The following is an 18,645-nucleotide window of genomic DNA, read 5'->3' on the forward strand; positions in this document are numbered from 1 at the left end:
ATCACCCCTAGAAAAAGAAGTCCCAGAGAAAGCGGGGAACTGAGGGAGGGGGAGGGGACGAGTGGATGTTGGAAGTCTCAAAGCTAAGCTGGGGTCCTGTGGAGACTGTTTCCAAATCACGGGTTCTAAGGGGGGGGGGGGGCTCTGGGTTTGGCAAAACCTTATTTCCTAGATAGAGCTCGCTTCTGTTCTCGGAACTGCCTTCTCTCCCCTGTTTCTGCTCCCCTCCAAAACGGGGGTTGTGCGCCTTCGCCTCACGCCTGCCCTAGAGCTCTCCCCCTCCACTCCCTTTCCCCCAGGCACCTTCCCTCCTCAGACCTTTTCTGAAGACTCTTCCCCCCCGCCCCCGGGACACGGAAAAGGCTCCCCTGCTTGGCTTCAAATTCCGCCTCACATTTTGACTTCCAAAGCTTCGAGGTTGGGGTGACCCTTGATATGGGAGGAGAGGAGAGGGGGGCAGTTGTCCTTAAATACAGCTTGCGGGGGGGGGGGGGCAGAGAAGTCCACCTGGGAGAGAACTCTGAAGGTGGAGATTGCTTTCAAGAACTTGATAGCCCTGTGGCAAAAAAGAGGAGGAGAGAGCAGAGAATGGGGGGAGGGGAGGTCAGGCTTAATTTTGCAAAAAAAAAATGAGATACTCCCTTCCCCCTATACATTGTAATGCATTGATTTCTCACAGAAGCTGCAGTAAATAACAGGTAGAGATGGATAAAACATTTATTAAAAGTTCCAGTCACTGTGTTACACACAATTACAAGCTTTAAAAAAGAGCATTCCCCACCCTCAGGGAGCTTGCATTCCAACAGTGGAAGTCAGAAACCGATAGAGAGCTGCACAGGGGAGAAGGATGTCAGAGTGGACACGTGGGGAAAAGAGATGATGGAGAGTGTGGAGCCAGAAGCTTTAACGATTTCTCAATGTTAAAGAAGACTTAGGAAGTAGTTTTGTAACCCTTTTTGGAGGAAATTCTTTGTTCATTCTCTTCTCTTTCTTGGGTGGAGGAAGCATTTTACATTTACAAATTATGAAGTTTTCTGTCGTATTCTCATTTATCAGAACTTTTCCAGTGACTTATATTCAGCATAAATCATACACTAACCATTTGAGTCAGGGTCAGAAAGTCTAGACTCCTCAGCATCAGCTGCCCCACAGGAGCAAAGGAGACAAATTCTATTTACTGACCTTGGGCTCTGTGCTGCTCCTCTGGAAATCTCACCTCCTCCATGAAACCTTCCCTGTCCTTTAGTCAGATATTCTAGGGTTTTGTTCCCCCATCACTTCTTGAATCCTTCTTTTGTTGGAAGGCCATTACAAACTTTTGCATGCTTTATTTTGCTTTATAGTTAATTCTGTCTTTATATTGCCCTACTGGATTGTAAAGAGACTTTTTTTGATAAGAGAGATAAGATGATAAGAGAGACTGATTTAATTTTTCTGTTTCCCAACTCTTTAATAAATGTTAGTTGAATCTCAGTCTTGGCCCCACAGTCACTATTGATGCCATTGATCTGCTCCCATTTTGACTGTCAGTTGTTCTGTGTGTAGGCTGTAAGCTCCAGAAAACATAAGATTCATAGTTCTGGGAGAATTGAGAGTGAATTGGTGAAAGAGCATGCATGGTTGGGGAGCAGCATCACTAGGACCAAGATTAAGGAAGTGGAGTTGGACTATGGGACAAATATGCTGGGAAACCATTCAGGTTAGATTTGACCTAGTTAAAGGTCTCCCAGTTTATAGGAATTCAAATAGGCAAGATTCTAAAATATTAGGAGACATTAAATGGCTTGTTCACCAAACTAGAGGTTTAGAGCTATAAGGGATTTTACACTATACCTAGTCTAGCCCCTCCCTCCTTATTTTACCAATAAAGAAACTGAGTTGTAGAAAGGTCACATTAGTAGAAGAGTCAGGAGTCCAGCCTAGTCTTTTGATTGCGAATTCAGGGTTCTTTCCAGTGGATTGTGTCTCAGGAATATTGCTTTAAGCAAACGTTTACCCACAGAAAGGGTCAGAAAGGAGTAGGACAAGACTGGACAAGGTCAGTAGGGAGTTAAGAGAGGCTTTGCAGCCTGAAGGTCATTTACAGTTTCCATTTTTAACACTTAGGATAGTTTTTGCTCCATGAAACACTGACATCATTTGGAGGTAATCTATAAGCATTTTCTTTCCCAAATAAAAATAAATTGGGGAGGAGAGTGAAGCCATTAGAAAAACATGAAAGGGGTTGGACCAAATGACCTCTAATGACCTTTATGATACTGTTGTAGAGTACATCAGATCTGTATTATCAAGATATTAAAATACATGTAGCGTTGTGCTAGGGTCTAGACAAACCAAGCTAATCAGATGGTCATTAATCCAAGTTAGGCAACCCTTAGAGATGCATGCAGAAAAGACAGCACAAGACAAACACATGAGATAGCAGTCCTGTATAGGCCTTCACTCAAGACATAGGAAACTGTCAGCAGCAATCTTTGGAGCTATGTCTTTTCTTCTTATTTCTTAATAAAGTTATAAAAATAAGCCTCCAAGCAGAAAATAATAAGTAAGGAAATAATAAATGCAAGCTCATGGGCTCTATAAACAGTCTTGATTTTTCTCTACAGGAGCTGACAATTGGTTAGCAGAAGAAATTCACCAAAAGAAAAAACCCTGAGGAAAGCATGGAATATTGAATAATTCTTCCAGGTAACTTTCAATTTCTATTTAGAGTGAATGTTTGGAGGGGTGAAGATATTTATAGTTTAATTTGCTCTCTTAATGTATAGTTTAAAAATAAAGAATGTTTATCTCAGCAACTAGTACTACTTCCCTTCCCTCCCCTCCCCTCCCCTCCCCTCCCCCAATGTATCTTTCTGTAAGTGAAATAGCTGTCCATGGTTCTAACTGAATCACCCACCTGCCACTTGTCTTGTCTTTCTACGATATTCACCTGAATTTTATATTAACCCTCCAATGTTAACCTTCCTCTCTTTCTCTTTGAAATTCCAAGTTTGGTCTGTTTTTTAACCTAATCCATCTATTTGCCAACCTGATCTAGCTATTTCTTCCTTTCAAAGATCAGATGTTCTCTCAAACTTGTTCCCTTTTACATAAATGACCTTTTCCCAAGTCAGCTTTGCATACCTTACAATATTCTCCAATTTTCCCTGACTTTTTTCTACCCTACTTCCCTAGTCTCCTTCAGCTGTTTTCTGGATGACCACTGATCTTGGAATTCCTTCTCAGACTGAATGCCATAGCCTCTGAGATTCCCTCTAACTTCTGCTAAGTTCTTTTTTTTATTTTTAGGGGTTTTTTGCAAGGCAATGGGGTTAAGTGGCTTGCCCAAGGCCACACAGCTAGGTAATTATTAAATGTCTGAGGCCAGATTTGAACTCGGGTCCTCCTGACTCCAGGGCTAGTGGTCTATCCACTGTGCCACCTAGCCACCCCTTTCTGCTAAGTTCTTTAGAAATATCTCACATAGGGCAGCTAGGTGACACAGTGGATAGAGCAACAGTCCTGGAGTCAAGAGGACATGAGTTTAAATTTGTTTCACTTACTAGCTGTGTGATCTTGGGCAAGTCACTTAACTCTGGCTACCTCATGTCCAGGGCCATCCCCAGTAATTCTGATCTTATTTAGCCATACCCAGATAGCTCCAGAGGCAAAAATGAGAGTTGTGACTTAGCACAGCAGCCTCCCATCATTCAAATCCAATTCACTTACACATCATGGCATCACCTCCCTGATGTCATGGTCTTCTTTGAGAACAAAGGGTAAACACCCTCATCATCAGAATGTAGACCTCGTTCAGTTCCTGGATTATAATGTGCTTTAAAAAAATATTTGCTTATTGAACTGAGATTCTTGAGTACAATGAAAGAAAGACTATAATTACAGAAAGACTAGATCACAGGGAGATTTTTCTTCCTACTTTTAGGTCTGTATACCTACTTTTAGGTCTATCTACCAAGTAAATAAGGGCAAGTTATTTAAATTGCATTCTTGAAGGTTTTCACAGCTGGGTGCCTATTTGGCAACTACTCCCTCTTGGGATATTGGACTATGACCAATTGGCTAGCAATCAGTCATAAAGACTCTCTCTGACATTCCTTGTTCCTCATGATACAGGAACCAGATTTTTTTTTCCTGTCTCATTGTCTGGCTTACTTTTCAAAAATATAAATGAACTTTCAGTTTTTAAAATAAAAGGCAGTTTATCTGAAAGTCTCATAATTTTTATTTCATGATGATAAAAAAGTATAGTATTTTTCTTACTTATGTGCCTTACATGTCACTTACATAAGAATATTAATATTATGCATTATTTGTATATGTATTTTCAAACAGATTAAATACCACAATTCCACAGAAGTTGGTTTATAAAATTTCAAGAGAAACAAGTTATGGGTTCAAGGTAGGCTTTTACTATAATCAAGACATAAGGCAATAAGGGCATCCAGAGGGTTGGCAGTGTCAAAGAAGAGCAGGGGAGATTGCAAAATAAAACCAACAGGCCTTAGCAAAAACTTGGCTATCAATGGGGGATGGGGGGGTAGAAGAGCATAGTGAGAGATTCAGAATGACCACTAGATTGTGAACCTAGAGTTCAAGTAGGAAGGGGAGGAAGGGTTTAAGGGGAAAGATAATGGGTTCTGTTTTGGACATAATGAGTTTAAGATGTCCACAGTGGGAGATTGAGGTCAGCAAAAAGATTGGGGAAGGATAGTAGATTTGAGTTGGTAAATAAATGTAAATTAAATCCATGGGAACTGAGGGAAGGCATATAGAAGGGAAAAAGTTGAAAGGAGCAGCTAGGTGGTGGAGTCAGGAGGCTCTGAGTTCAAGTCAGACCTCAGTCACTTAGCTGTGTGGCCTTGGGTAAGTCACTTAACCCCATTGCCTCAAACAAACAAACAAACAAATAAATAAATAAATAAATGGATAAATAAATGAATAAATAAAAAAGAGTTGAGGGTTCAAGACCCTGAAGGACAACCTAAGATTAGAATGCATAATCAGAATGGGGATCCAACAAAGGAAGCAGGAGGAAAACCAGAAAAGAGAATTGTCCTGAAAACCTAGAGAGAAGAAAATATCAAAGAGGAGAGAATGATCAACAGTATCAGAGGTCAAGGAAAATAAAGATTGTGAAAAGGCCTTTGGATTTGTCAACTAAGAGATCATTAGTGACTTTGAAGAGGACAATTTTGATGAAATAACAATATTGGAAGCTAAATTGTAGGGCTTAAGAAGAGAGTGAGAGGAGAAAAAGTGGAGGCACCTGTTGTGGACAGTCTTTTGGAGGAGTTTAGATACAAAATTCAAAAGGGATATAAGAGGATATTTAGCAGGGGAAAGAAGGATCAAGTATGGGGTTTTTTTCAGGAAGGGGGAGACAGGCATATTTGTAGTCAGTAATATATGTTTGTCCTTCATTTTTGAAGAAGACCATGACATCGGGGAGATGATGTCATGACAAGCTCTTGAATTGGATGTGAGTGAGAGGGTCTGTGCTAGGTCACCAACCTCACTTTCTCCTCCAGAGCCAACAGGGTCCAGTGACCAGAAATGATTCAGGATGACTGGAGATGGCTTTGGATGCAAAGTCATCAGGGTTAAGTGATTTGCTCAAAGTCACATAGCTAGTAAGAGTCAAATGTCTGAGGCTGAATTTGAACTCCTGTCCTCCTGACTCCAAGAGCAGTGCTCTATCCACTGTGCCACCTAGCTGCCCCTGTTGGAGGAGTTGGGATGGAATCATCACTTGGATAGGTGAAAGGATTAATCTTGGTAAGGAGTAAGATCAATTCATTACGTGAAACAGAGGTGAGGAAGGAGGGAGTGGTAGAAGTCATCTGAGTGAAGGGAGGAGAGGAAGAAGCAAAAAGGATTTCCATGGCAAATGTCCTCAATTTTTTGGTAAAATATTGCAATTGAGCAAAGGGCTCAACTGAAGGATGTGGGGAGAAGAAACAATGGAAGATTTATGAGAAGGGATGAAAAGATTTGGAAGATTCTCAGTGAAAAGTGGGATAGTGAATTGATAAGAGTATAGTAAGATATATAATGTATATACATATATATATATATGTATATTAGTTGCCATGAGGGTCCAGTTGAGATTATGTAACATAAATTTAAAGAGGATTCAGTCAGAATGGTTGAATGAATTTCTCCACCTTTTACAAAATTCTTGATAAATATTTGTTAAGTACCTACTATGTAACAGGCCCTATTCTAAGTACTGGGGATACAAATAAGGGAAGAAAACATGTCCCTGCTCTGGAGAAACTTACAATCTAATGTAGAAAGATGACACAAAAAAGGAAGCTGGAAATGGATGCAATAAATTTCAAGCAATATATAAACAGTGATTTGCTTCATCATCTTAAAAATCCTTTCAATATAATTCAAGAACGTTTTAGCGAGGCTTGTACTTTTGCTCCCTAGAAGTGGTACTATATTTTAAAAATATAATATAATATAGATAGACCATATAAAATTTAATAATTTAGGCTTAAAATAAAATGACAGAAAACAGGTTAGAGATGAAGCTTATTTTCTAGGATTTACCAAGAAATCTCTTGGTGGAGACTATAATGACAGTGACCACACTGAATACAAGGGAATCATTAACTGTTCTGGTGGCTAGTAAATTAAGTTACACATTTGCTCACAAATATCATTCTCACATCCCTATCTTGTCATAGAGAAGATGGTTAGTTTTCTCTTACCTGATTTAATAGTTAACAAATACCAAAAACCTAAGTAGTTTTCACAAAGTTAACAAGCATTTCTAATCACCAGTCTTCCTGTGATTGTTAGAACAATTAACTAAAGGAGAGATGTAAGTTCATACTCCTTATTTACAAACTGAGAATTTAGACTTTGGCCAGTAGCATAGGCTGTAAAAATTATTAACTTTGACAACAAATAGATAAACTATGTGTCACAGTGACTAGAGTTTACAACCCTGGAGTCAGGAAGATTCTTTTTCCTGAATTCAAAAATGTCCTCAGATACATACTAGTGGCATAACCCTGGAAATCACTTATTCCTGTTTGCCTGTGTTTTCTCATCTTTAAGGAAATAGCAAACTACATCAGTATTTCTACTACCAAAAAAACCTAAAATAGGGTAACAAAGAATCAGACATCACTGAAATGATTGAACAACAACAAAAGGTGTGTGTGTGTATTTCCCTCTTCTTTTTCCTTTAAAAACATATTTGGACCAAGGAGGACAAATCAATTCTCCAGAATAATTTCTTTTTGACTTTTTTAATATACTCAGGAATAAGTATTGCAATAATGTTTGAGCTTTCTCGACTTAATTCAATTCAACACATATTTACGTACCTAATATGTGAAAGACCTTGCAATGGGTAATGGAGGTAAAAAGATGAACAAGGTCTCTGCCCTCAAGAAAATTTTGTTTTCATAGGAGATACATGATGACTACAAATAACTATATTATGTATAGCATGAACAATACAAAACTATATTACAAATTCTGAGAAGAGGTCCATGGCATTACAAAGTTTAAGAATCTCTTCTGTAGGCAAGCTGATTGACTATGCATCAGGCTCTATTTAGTTTGAACATGTGATGCTCCCACTCATAGTAAATTGATCACCTAAACTATATTACAAATCAGAATATCAACCCAGCCTCTTTTTTACAGCAATAGATTGTTAGTAACCTGAACCAATGTGCAAGGTATAACTTAGAGACAAAAACAGGCCAGGATAATGCTGAACTTGAAACAGGAGATTCCAACTAAAATAACTCTGACATCATCCATCAATAAAAAAAAAAAGTATGTATTACAGCCTGGATGAGACCATCAGCCCCACAACAATCCACTTAGCTGTGATGGTCTATACTTTATTAAGTGACCAAAAAAATTGATTCAATTACTAAAAAACGAATAAAAAGAGAAACCAACCGAATGTTACTGAATTTTTAAAATCCAAATTAGCCATTGCTCCTTAAAGTCCTGAAATTTTATTCTTTGTTCTTAGGCCATGAATGCTAAGCCTGAGGTCTACAAATTAATATATGTGTATATATATATATATATATATATATATATATATATATATATGTATGTATATAAAACTGTATTTTAATATAATTGCTTTCATTTGTAATCTTTTTATAATATGTTTTATGTATTAATAAAGATTATTCTGAGAAGTCCATGGCATTACAAAGTTTAAGAATCTCTTCTGTAGGCAAGTTGATTGACTATGCATCAAGCTCTGTGTGGATGCTGGGGATAAAAAGACAGAAGTGAGATATTTCCTGCCCTCACTGAGCTTATGATGTACTAAGGGGAGACATGTTCCCATATAAATAAATATAGACTTTGTCAACTTGGATTTCTTTTGTGATAAACAATTCAGGGCAGGTTGCATCTGCCCAATTGCAGACATCTTGGTGTTACAGTGCAGTGAGGTAGATATATTCACTTGCACTATAATACATAGCATTGGCACAGTGAACTAAACTGTAAAATTTGTTATAGGAGATGTTCATAAGTTTGGTATCACAAATGGTTTGAAAAAATGGCACTTTAGGGCCAGCCCTAGATGCCCCCTAATACCTCAGGAAAGGATATTTTGAACTGATTCTAGCAAGAACAAGAAAATTACAGGCTGCTTTTAGAGAAGTCTTTTAAAAGACTCTTTGAAAAGTAAATAACCCTTAAAATGAAAAGCTGGAATTTTAAATGGGCAGATGGATGGAGTGGAACAAAAGGCTCCATCAGGAGGGGAAAGGGGATGAGGTGTAGGGCCTAAATCCTGGAGGCAGGGAGATTATTCCAACAGCAAAGTGCAGATTAAAACACATTTTGCTTTAGGAAAAAAGAAGCAAAGAGACCCCAGAGATCCAAACCCTTTTTCTTGAGTGCAGGTGTTAGACTTAATCAAAAACGGAGAGAGACAACTGTTCTCATGCATCTTTAATGTGTTGAGAATTTCTTTTTCAAATGGCCTTTAAGTGGGCGGTTTAACAGGTGTTGGAAATCATGCCTGGACAATAGAGCAAATTGTTTTAATGCTGGTTGCTTGTGTTAAGTAAGCTTCAGGAGAGCCAAGAAGGACGTTTTTTGACATATGTGGTCTTCTATGAGATTTACTTTTATTTGTTCTCACTTTTAATTCTCTTCTTTAAAAGATCCCTGACTGTGTTGCTCTGGATTCTCACTCGAGGAACACAGATCACTGCTGACTTGTGACCGAAAATATCCATCAGTCTCCAAGAGTTGAATCTTCTGGCACTCTAAGAGACTGCCACTCAAATTAGATTCCTACCATAGAACAGAAATTGTTTGCACGGTCTACATTGGTGCTATGCTCTACTATTTACAGTAAAAGTAAGTCATATAATCCTGAAAGAATGTGAATGTGCACTGATATGCTTAAATGGGAGCAAGTGAGCTGAAAGACATGCACAATCTTGATACTTACTACTGTTGTTTTGTTTAGTTTCAACAAAAAGGAGACAGAGTCAGAGAGAGACAGGAAAGGGAGGAAAAGAAGAGGGAAGAGAGAAAAAGACATACAGAGAGAGACTGTGAGAGACTGAGATTGTGAGAGGCAGATACAAAAATCGTGAGAGAGACAGGGATGGAGAGAGACAGAGAGGAGAATGAGACAGAGAGACTGAGAGATAGTAACAGATAAGAGGGGAGGAAGGAAAAGGAGAGAAGGAAAAGAGAAGAAGAGAGAAGGAAAAAAAGCACAGATAGAATTTGAGGTCACAATTCTGATTTAGCTAAAATATAATTAATATTTGCTACAAAGGTTTATTTGCACATTTTTAATAAAGTAGAGTTTTGAAAATTTCCTATGACTAATCTTGTAAAGTTGTCCATTGCATTTTGGGAAGAAAAAGGGACAAAGAACTGGTCAGCAAATGTTATTAGTAGAATGATAAATATAGAGAACTTTCAAACTAAATCCAACTAGTATAACTATGGAATTAACTTTATTCAAAATTAATGCAAGTCATTCATGGAATCCACATATTTATATTAAAGCACTCCATGCTTATGAAAGCACAAAGAGATAGAGACAGAGAGAGAGAGAGAGAGACAGAGAGGAGGGAAGGAGAGAGAAGAATGAATAGGGTTGATAGGGACAGATGGACTGACAGAGAGAGGGAGAGAATAGAGGGGGCATTGGGGCAATGTCAGTGTGTCTGACAGAGCCAACCTCAAAGCTAGGAAGATAAGTCCAAGTCCTTCCTCTAGGGAAGGACAGTTGTGAGACTGGCTAATCCACTTACCCTCTAAGAGTTCTAGGAAATTCTATTAAACTTTAAGTAACTGAGAAGGTATTGGCCAATGTGGATAGAGGAAATTGCCTCATTTGGGAATTCCCTATATCAATGAAATCACAGATTCAGGACTCATTCCTCTCTCTCCAACAAATAATCAAATAAAATGGTGGGCTAAAAATTAACATGCTGGAGAAGGAAGTATGGCAGAAAAGGTATTGAACTGCTAGAGTCTGAAGTAGATGCTCTCCAGGGCAACTTTCGGCTCTAAATCCTATGGTCTTTGTTCTAGATAGTATGAACTTTGAATCACAGGACCTGAGTTTGAATCCTGGAGTCATCATTTCCTTTATTTTGATCTTGAGCAGTTCAAATTTAACCTGTTTCCAGATTTGCAAAAGAAAGAGGATTGGGTTAGATAATATCTAAGGAATATCCCTTGTAGATCTAAATCTGTGATTCTATCAATACGTTAGCTTTTATGACCATGCTGTCACCCTGTTTTTGTTTTGTTTTTTTACTAATAGAAACTGATTTTTTAAGCTGTGACTTCCCTCATCCTCTACTCAGTGAATGTGACCATTTCAACCTAAGTGCCAGGCATTTGCGTAATAAATTAAAGCTAGTTATAAAGTGCTTTATACGCATCTTCTCATTTGACTCTCTGCATTGACCAACTGTTCTCTGTCCTGGTTGGATCACATTTGGGACTAGTTCCATATGCTACATTTTTAAAAGAGACATATTAGTCCATTGACCTATACTGAAATCTCTTCTCAGACATTTACTGGCTGTGTGATTCAGAGCATGTCACTTATCTGCCTTTGTTTTCTCATCGGTAAAACAGGTAGGATAATAATAATAGCACCTATCTCCCAGGTTTGTTGTAAGGATAAAATGAGATGGTCTCTGTGGAAGTTTTAGTACAGTGCCTGTTGTTGCTTAATTAAAAAAAAGTTTTTTATTTAAATTTCAAAAGAAGACAAGTGAGGGGGCAGCTAGATGGTGCAGTGGATAGAGAACTGGCCCTGGAGTCAGGAGGATCTAAGTTCAAATCTGATCTCAGACACTTAATAATTACCTAGCTGTGTGGCCTTGGGCAAGTCACTTAACCCCATTGCCTTGCAAAAACCTATAAAAAAATATGGATGTTTGAATTGAAGATAAAAAAAAAACATCTTGGGCACATGGTGGCAGCCTTTGAGTATTCAACAATTTTGTCAGAGAACCTGGTAATGTTCTGCTTGACCCTGAAGGACAGAGCCAGTATTCATGACCAGACATTCCAGAAACAGATTTTTGATTCAATCTGAGGGGGAATCTCCTATCCAGAATTTGAATGGATTGTTTCAAGATATAAACAGTTCTCAATCCAGAGAGGTATTATTTAAGAGGAGACCAGATGGCCACATCTCAGGGATGCTTCAGGCAGGATCCATGATTTGAGAAGAGATGTACGAAGGAAGGGAAAAGAATAAGGATCTATATGGCATCCACTTTATTCCACACACTGAACTAATAACTTCAGAAATATTATCTCATATAATCCTGATAACAATCCTTGATGATTTTATCGTTGAGGAGATTGAGACAAACAGGTTAGTAGCTTGTTCAGGATCACAGAGTCAGAGAATTCTTGAGGATGAATTTGAACTCGGGGTTTCTATACTAGAAATCTATCCATTGTGCTATTAATTAGATGACCCCTGAATTCCTACCACCATTGGTGTTCTGAGTTTTTGCAACAACTTTAGAGTAAGCACTTCACAGGTGACTCAGAATTTTTCATAAATGCTATGATAACAGCTTTCCCATATCAGGTGAAGGGATCATGGACAACAACTTAGATTCAGAAACAGTAGTAAGATCACCTGCTTTATGGAAATATGGAAACAAAACCAGAAAATTCTTACCTAAAGTCTTATAGACTTCTGAACACCAATTTAGTGATCTTCCCATACTCTATGCTATCTTTCACATTCTGCTGGTAAATATTTAACAACTGGCTCTCTGAAAAACAATATACATGGCACACTAAAATTTAATCTGCATTCTTAAATTTTCCTCATCACTTTCTTAAGTCTAGAAATCAATAAAATAATAGCTCAAGCTCTAATTTGGAGTTTTCTGATTCCCAAAGACTCAAGTCTTTTGACTCTCTGGTATTTTTTCCATTTAACAATTAAATAAGCAAATATTTATTAAATATCAGCTGTGTTCCAATAGCCGTATAATTCACTAGTGATAAAAATTTTAAAAAGAAGTAAAGTTTTATTAAGAGACTATCATGTGTTCTGAGTTCAAATCTGGGCTCAGACACTTAATAATTACCTAGCTGTGTGGCCTTGGGCAAGTCACTTAACCCCATTGCCTTGTAAAAAAAAAAGAGATTATCATGTGCCAGTCAGTCAACTAGGCATTGTAATTTAGAAGAGAGATGGACCCTGCCCCATTCTCCTAAGGCAGGAGTTCTTTATCCTAGGATCTATGAACTTTAACTTTTTTTGTATATGCCCATATACTTAGTTTCTTTCATAATCATATGAATTATCAAATTAATGCTTTTAAAAACATGATCATAAAAAAGGGGTCTGTAGATTTCCCCAAGCTGTTGAAGGGGTCTATGGCACAAATACATGAAGAATTCCTACATTAGGAAAAACACTATACTTATAATAGAGCGGTGGTCAGGGAAGGACTTTTTATTGGAAAAGTTTCAGGGATTTTGAATAGAGCTGTAGGGCAATAGGTTGTCAATTCCTTTACAATACCAAAAGTAGTATAGAATTGATTATTGTTCCCCTAACGAACAAGGAGGTACAAAGTCAGAGTGGATAGGTGGGGGCACATATGTGACAGTAGGAAGGACAAAATATTTCATCTGGTTGTGCTCTGGTGAGTTACATGGAATGAACCATAGTCTAGAACCAGTACATTATATTGCTGCTGATATGATTAATTCTATATATATATATGAAATGCCAGTTCAGATTCAGATCTGAATGGCTGATTTGAAAGAGAGCCAGACTTGGTGTCAGGAGGATCTGGGTTCAAATTATACACACACACATACACACACACACACACACACCAGTCATGTGATCCCTGTCAAAGTCACAATTCTGGGCAAGGTGGTGCACAGCTATGTTCCCCTGTTCCTGGTGGGGCTGAGATAGATGGATTGTTTGAGTTTGGGAGTTCTGAGCCATAAGAGAGCTAAAGCTGATTGAATGTTCACACAAATTCTAGCATGACCATGTGACCCCCTGAGAGAACCAGAATGCTTAATGAATGGTAAACCAATGAAACAGGTCAAACTTCTGTATCTATCAGCAAGTACTGAGGTCAGTCTTGTGGGTAGTCACTACCTTTACACCCTAAGGGAGACAGGGAGAAACAATCTTCATAGTGAAATAGACAGGTAGATAGGTGAATGAATAAAGGAGATAAGTCACAACTTCTCAGTGCTTTGGACAATATTTAACATTATAAACTGCAAGTCCTTATTGGTAAATATATAGATTAATAAAACTTACACTCCTTAATGGAAGTTCCCTGTGAAGTGTGATACCAAAAATATTAATGTCTTTCTGTCTCTTTTTCTCCTCTCTCATCCATCTATCTCCATCTATGCTGCCTGTATGTCTACCATCTACCTACCTACCTACCTATCTATGCATCTATCACTATCCCTCTCTCAGTTTATCTATCTATCTATATCTATCTATTTGGCTATCATCTATCTTTATCAATCATATATATGTTACTTAAAACTAGTATTGCAAATGGTCTCATATAACCCAATAAATTTATCTAGAGATTACTTGTCCTATTCAATCCAATCCAACAAGCACTCACACATCAAACATATCTATCACCCTCTTTTATATCAATAAGTGGTCTCCTGTGACAGGTTTCAGTATACAGTTAAACACTTAAATTGAGTCTCATTGTTTTTAGTCATTGTCAGTATCATTGTTTGTCCTTCATTTTTCAAAGAGGATGGCAGCATCAGGGAGGTGATTCCATGACAAGTACATGAATTGGGTTTGAGTGAGGGGGTACTGTGCTATGTCACCAGCCTTACTTTCTCCTCCAGAGCCAGATTTGAATCAGGATAACTGGAGATGGCCTTGGATGCAAAGGCAATCAGGGTTAAGTGGCTTTCCCAAGAACACAGAGCTAGAAAGAGCCAAGTATCTGAGGCTGGATTCGAACTCCTGTCCTGATTCCAAGTTAGTATCAGCATATATAAATCTAAATCCTCGAATGAATTAATCAAAAAGCATTTAGGAAGTGGCTACTTTGTATAGGATCATGTGCTAATCACTGGAAATACAAAGAAAACAGTCTTTACCCTCAAGTGCTCTCGGTCTAACCAGGAGACACGTATATGTGAAAAATATACCGGTGATTGAAGGGAATTAAGGAAGGTTTCAAGTAGAAGATGGTCTTTGAGGTGAGTTTTGAAGACAACTAGAATTCTGAAAGAGAAAAGTGAAGATGAAACCAGTTCAAAGACAGAAGAGTGGGAAATATAAAACTGGATATTAGGAGTATGGTGTTTTTTTTCTTCCCACTTTTATTTTCATTGCTCTCATTTAATTCTCTCAAAAATAATGTGAAAGTGGTCAGGGTAGATTGGGCAACTAGTAGGTGGAGCAGTGCACTCATAGAATGTCTAGTCTGGAAACAGATTCTTCTTCCTCAATTCAAATGTAACCCCAGACACTTACTAACTCTTTGACCCTGGGCAATCCACTTCACCTTGTTTGCCTCAGTTTCCTCATCTGTAAAATGAGATATCACCTACCTATTTAACTCTAGATAGGAGGAAATAGCAAATTATTCCAGTATCTCTGCCAAGAAAGTCCTAAATGGGGTCACAAAGAGTTGGACAGGACTGAACAAAATAGTAAGTTGCCTACATTTTCTTATCTCCGTTTTACAGATGAGGGACCTAAGAATCTATGTCATGACTAGTTAAAAATGGAGCAAACACTTGAACTCAGATCTTCAGACTCCAAGCTCACTATCTCTTGGAATATTTTTATATGCATTATAAAGATATATATTACATGTAAAATTTGTTCCAGAATCATCTGTATTTCTGATCTATCTTATTGGAAGAGCCTTAGGTTCCTGCAGGGTGAAGATATTTAGAAAGGCTTGTTAACTTTCAAGAATAATACTGAAAATATTTCACAAAATATCACCAGCTGGCCTGAAAGAGTTAATAAGCCTCCCTAGAAAGGAAACATTACAAGAGACTAACTCAGGTATAAGCTTCAACATTTTCATAAGCCAGCAGAAATTGAGTGCCAAGTGTGCCAGTAGATGCCAACCCACCCTGGCATGAGCATGACCCTCAATTCTTGGGGGAATGGTAAGCAGGGCAGCTCTCCCAAGAGTCACTGGCAGTGTGCCCTTGTCCATGCGTTGACATACCCAGGCCATGCTCTGTGTTCCCCTGAGATGATAAGAAAAAATAACTTTCCTTTTTATCCAGCTAAGGTTATTTAAAGATTTAAGAGCTAAAATTGCTGAAGCAGCAATAGAAATGAATATACAAATCTTTCTCATTTTCTTGGTCACTCCTTTGTGAATTTTCACAAAGGTTAAATTTCCATAATGATGGAAAAGTTTTATTTGTCATGTTTGATTGTTTTAGAGAGGTTATGAATAGTGAACTGAAATAATGGGGTACAAATAGCCTAGGGGATCTGTGTGCAAAGTTCAGAGATTGTCTAAGAGCTCAGGTGGGTAAACAAATCACAGAAATGTCTCCAAGTGGCATTTACTTTAGCTCATTTGTCATTTGCTTTTTGAATTTGGTGTCTGGAGTAGAATGTGTTATTGTTGCCATTCCATCTAATCAGGACCATAACCCCAATGTGGTATTTGTATATTTTCATGTTTTCTATAACAATTCTTTTTGTTGGTGGTGTTCAGTCATGCCCAATGCTTCATGACCCTATTTGAGGTTTAATTGGCAAAGATACTGGAGTAGTTTGACATTTCTTTCTCCAGTTCATTTTACAGATAAGGAAACTGAGGCCAACAGGATTAAGAGATTTACCCAGACTCATACTACTAGTAAGTGTCTGAGGTCATATTTGAACTCAGATCTTTTTTTTAGGAACTAAGTATTTTTTTTAATTAAGGTATATTCATTGTTTTTAGATATAACACTATTGCATATTTAATAGACTATAATACAGTGTAAACATATTTTTTATATGCACTGGGAAGCCAAAACATTTGTGCAACTTGCTTTTTTGCAGAGGCCTGGACCCAAGCCTGCAATATCTCTGAGGGACTCCACACTCTATCTTCTGCTGCTATCCAGTTCTATCCCATTGTGCCATTAACTATTCCTGGGGCCCTATAACTATAAGATTTTGACATATGACCCTGAATGTAACCTGTCTTTTTTTAGAGAGGGGGAACAATGGGGAAACCTGTGATTTCCTTGGTATAAGAAGCTCTTGTCAAGGAATTTCCTTAACTAATGTAGCTCTCTCACTGTCTGGAAACTTCCAACCTTAGTGCTTGCCTAGAGTGCAGTGATCAAGTGGCAGAATAGAATTTGAACCCGGTCTTCCTGACCAAATAGTGAAATTTAATAGAGATAAATCTTAAACCCTAATTGTCTATATTATACTCAGAAAAATACTATTGAACCCTGTCCATTGACTGGAGATCAAGTTCACATAAGCAAGTCATCTGCTCTCAACAGTCAATGTTAGGCCAGCTTGTTATATCAACCTGTTCTGCTCTCGTTTCCTAAGTGTACAAAATTCATGGGGCAACTAGGTGATACAGTGGCTAGAGTCCTGGGCCTGGAGTCAGGAAGATTTAAGTTCAAATTCAGCTTCAGAGACCTACTAGCTGTGTGATCCTGGGCAAGTCACTGAACCAGTTTGCCTCAGTTTACTCATCTCTAAAATGAGCTGGAAAAGGAAATGGCAAACCACTCCAATATTTTTGCCAAGTAAATGACCCCCAAATGGGCGTCACAGACTTGACTGAAAATACCAGATAACAACCTGTGCCATCAAGGTAGAAATGATCATGTATGTGATCAGACATTTCTAGTAGAATATAAGCTCCTTGAGGATGGTACTATTTTTTAATATTTTTTTTTTAAATTTGAATCCCCAGGGCCTAGAGCAGTGCTTTGAACTTAGCAGGTTTTTAATAACTTGTTGAATTAATATGCATCTGAGTTCTGACTTTGACACTTATTAGCGATGTTACCATGGTACCTTCTTTGAGTCTCAGGGTGGTATGGAAAATGCAATTTAAACCTTAAAACACTACATAAACAACTAATTTTTGTTGTTCAGTCATTATTTAAACATGCTCAACTCCTTGGGAAAACACCATTTGAAGTTTTTTGGCATATGGAATGATTTGCCATTTACTTCTCAGTTTAATTTACAGATAAGGAAACTGAGCCCAATACTTTTACGTGACTGGTGTAGGATCACTCAGCTAGTAATTGTCTGAAGCAAGATTTGAACTCAGGAAGATGAGTCTTCCTGACTCCAGGCCCAGTGCTCTAGCCACTGGACCATGTAGCTGCATCATCATTATTTTAATTATTAATTATTATTATTAGTGTATATATCTATAACTTTCATTCTAGCATGGGCCACTTGCAGACTAGAAATATTGATGCTGGTATTTGGTGTCTTTAGGAATTTGTATACTTCCTCTCTGTTTGACCTTGGACTTTCTCCTTTTGGAGTCGCAGTTTCCTTTGTAAATTTTTATGGAGAAACTGATTATCAGTCCAGTTCTATGCTTTCACTGGTGTAGGGCACTACCAGTGAGAAAATATTCTCCAATAGATAAATTTTCTGCAGCTTAAAGTCTTAGAGAGTTTCTGGGGGCACCAAGAGGCCCAGGGTCTCCTGGCCTGTGAAGATCAGAAGCAGGATTTGAATCTGGGTCTTTTCTAATTCTGAGGCTGGCTCTCTTCCCACTAATCATAAAACAATAAAACAATAACTGAGACATATAAATAACCATAACCAAGATTCACCTAGAGCTTTAAAGTTTGCAAAGGATTTTGTACATACATTCACATGAGCCTCATGACAATCCTTTGAAGTAAATGCTACTAGTCTTTACTAGTCTTACTTAATCTTGCAATAAAATAAACTGACTCAGACTTGGAGAGATTGAATGACTTGCCCACTGTCCTCCACCTAGGAAATAGAAGAGGCAGAATTCAAAGCCAATTCTTCCTCACCCCCTCAATCTTGCATTTCAGTTGTAAATCCTCTTGGAGAAAAGCTGAGAGGGAAATAGAAATTGCCTTCTGAGATTGTAAATAAATACCTCAGAATCGAGAAAAAGATGA

At 38.0% G+C, this 18,645-nt stretch overlaps 1 protein-coding gene across 1 annotated transcript in view; it reads left to right on the forward strand.

Annotated features, from left to right (window-relative positions):
* Positions 1–18,645, forward strand: part of ANKRD34B (ankyrin repeat domain 34B) — a 45,930-nt gene that overhangs the window by 633 nt on the left and 26,652 nt on the right. The window contains 2 exon segments of the mRNA XM_074200036.1: positions 2,607–2,688; positions 9,171–9,369. The gene's annotated coding sequence lies outside the window, so the exon portion shown is untranslated.

Source organism: Macrotis lagotis, chromosome X, assembly GCF_037893015.1.
Source record: "Macrotis lagotis isolate mMagLag1 chromosome X, bilby.v1.9.chrom.fasta, whole genome shotgun sequence".
Taxonomy (NCBI): domain Eukaryota; kingdom Metazoa; phylum Chordata; class Mammalia; order Peramelemorphia; family Peramelidae; genus Macrotis; species Macrotis lagotis.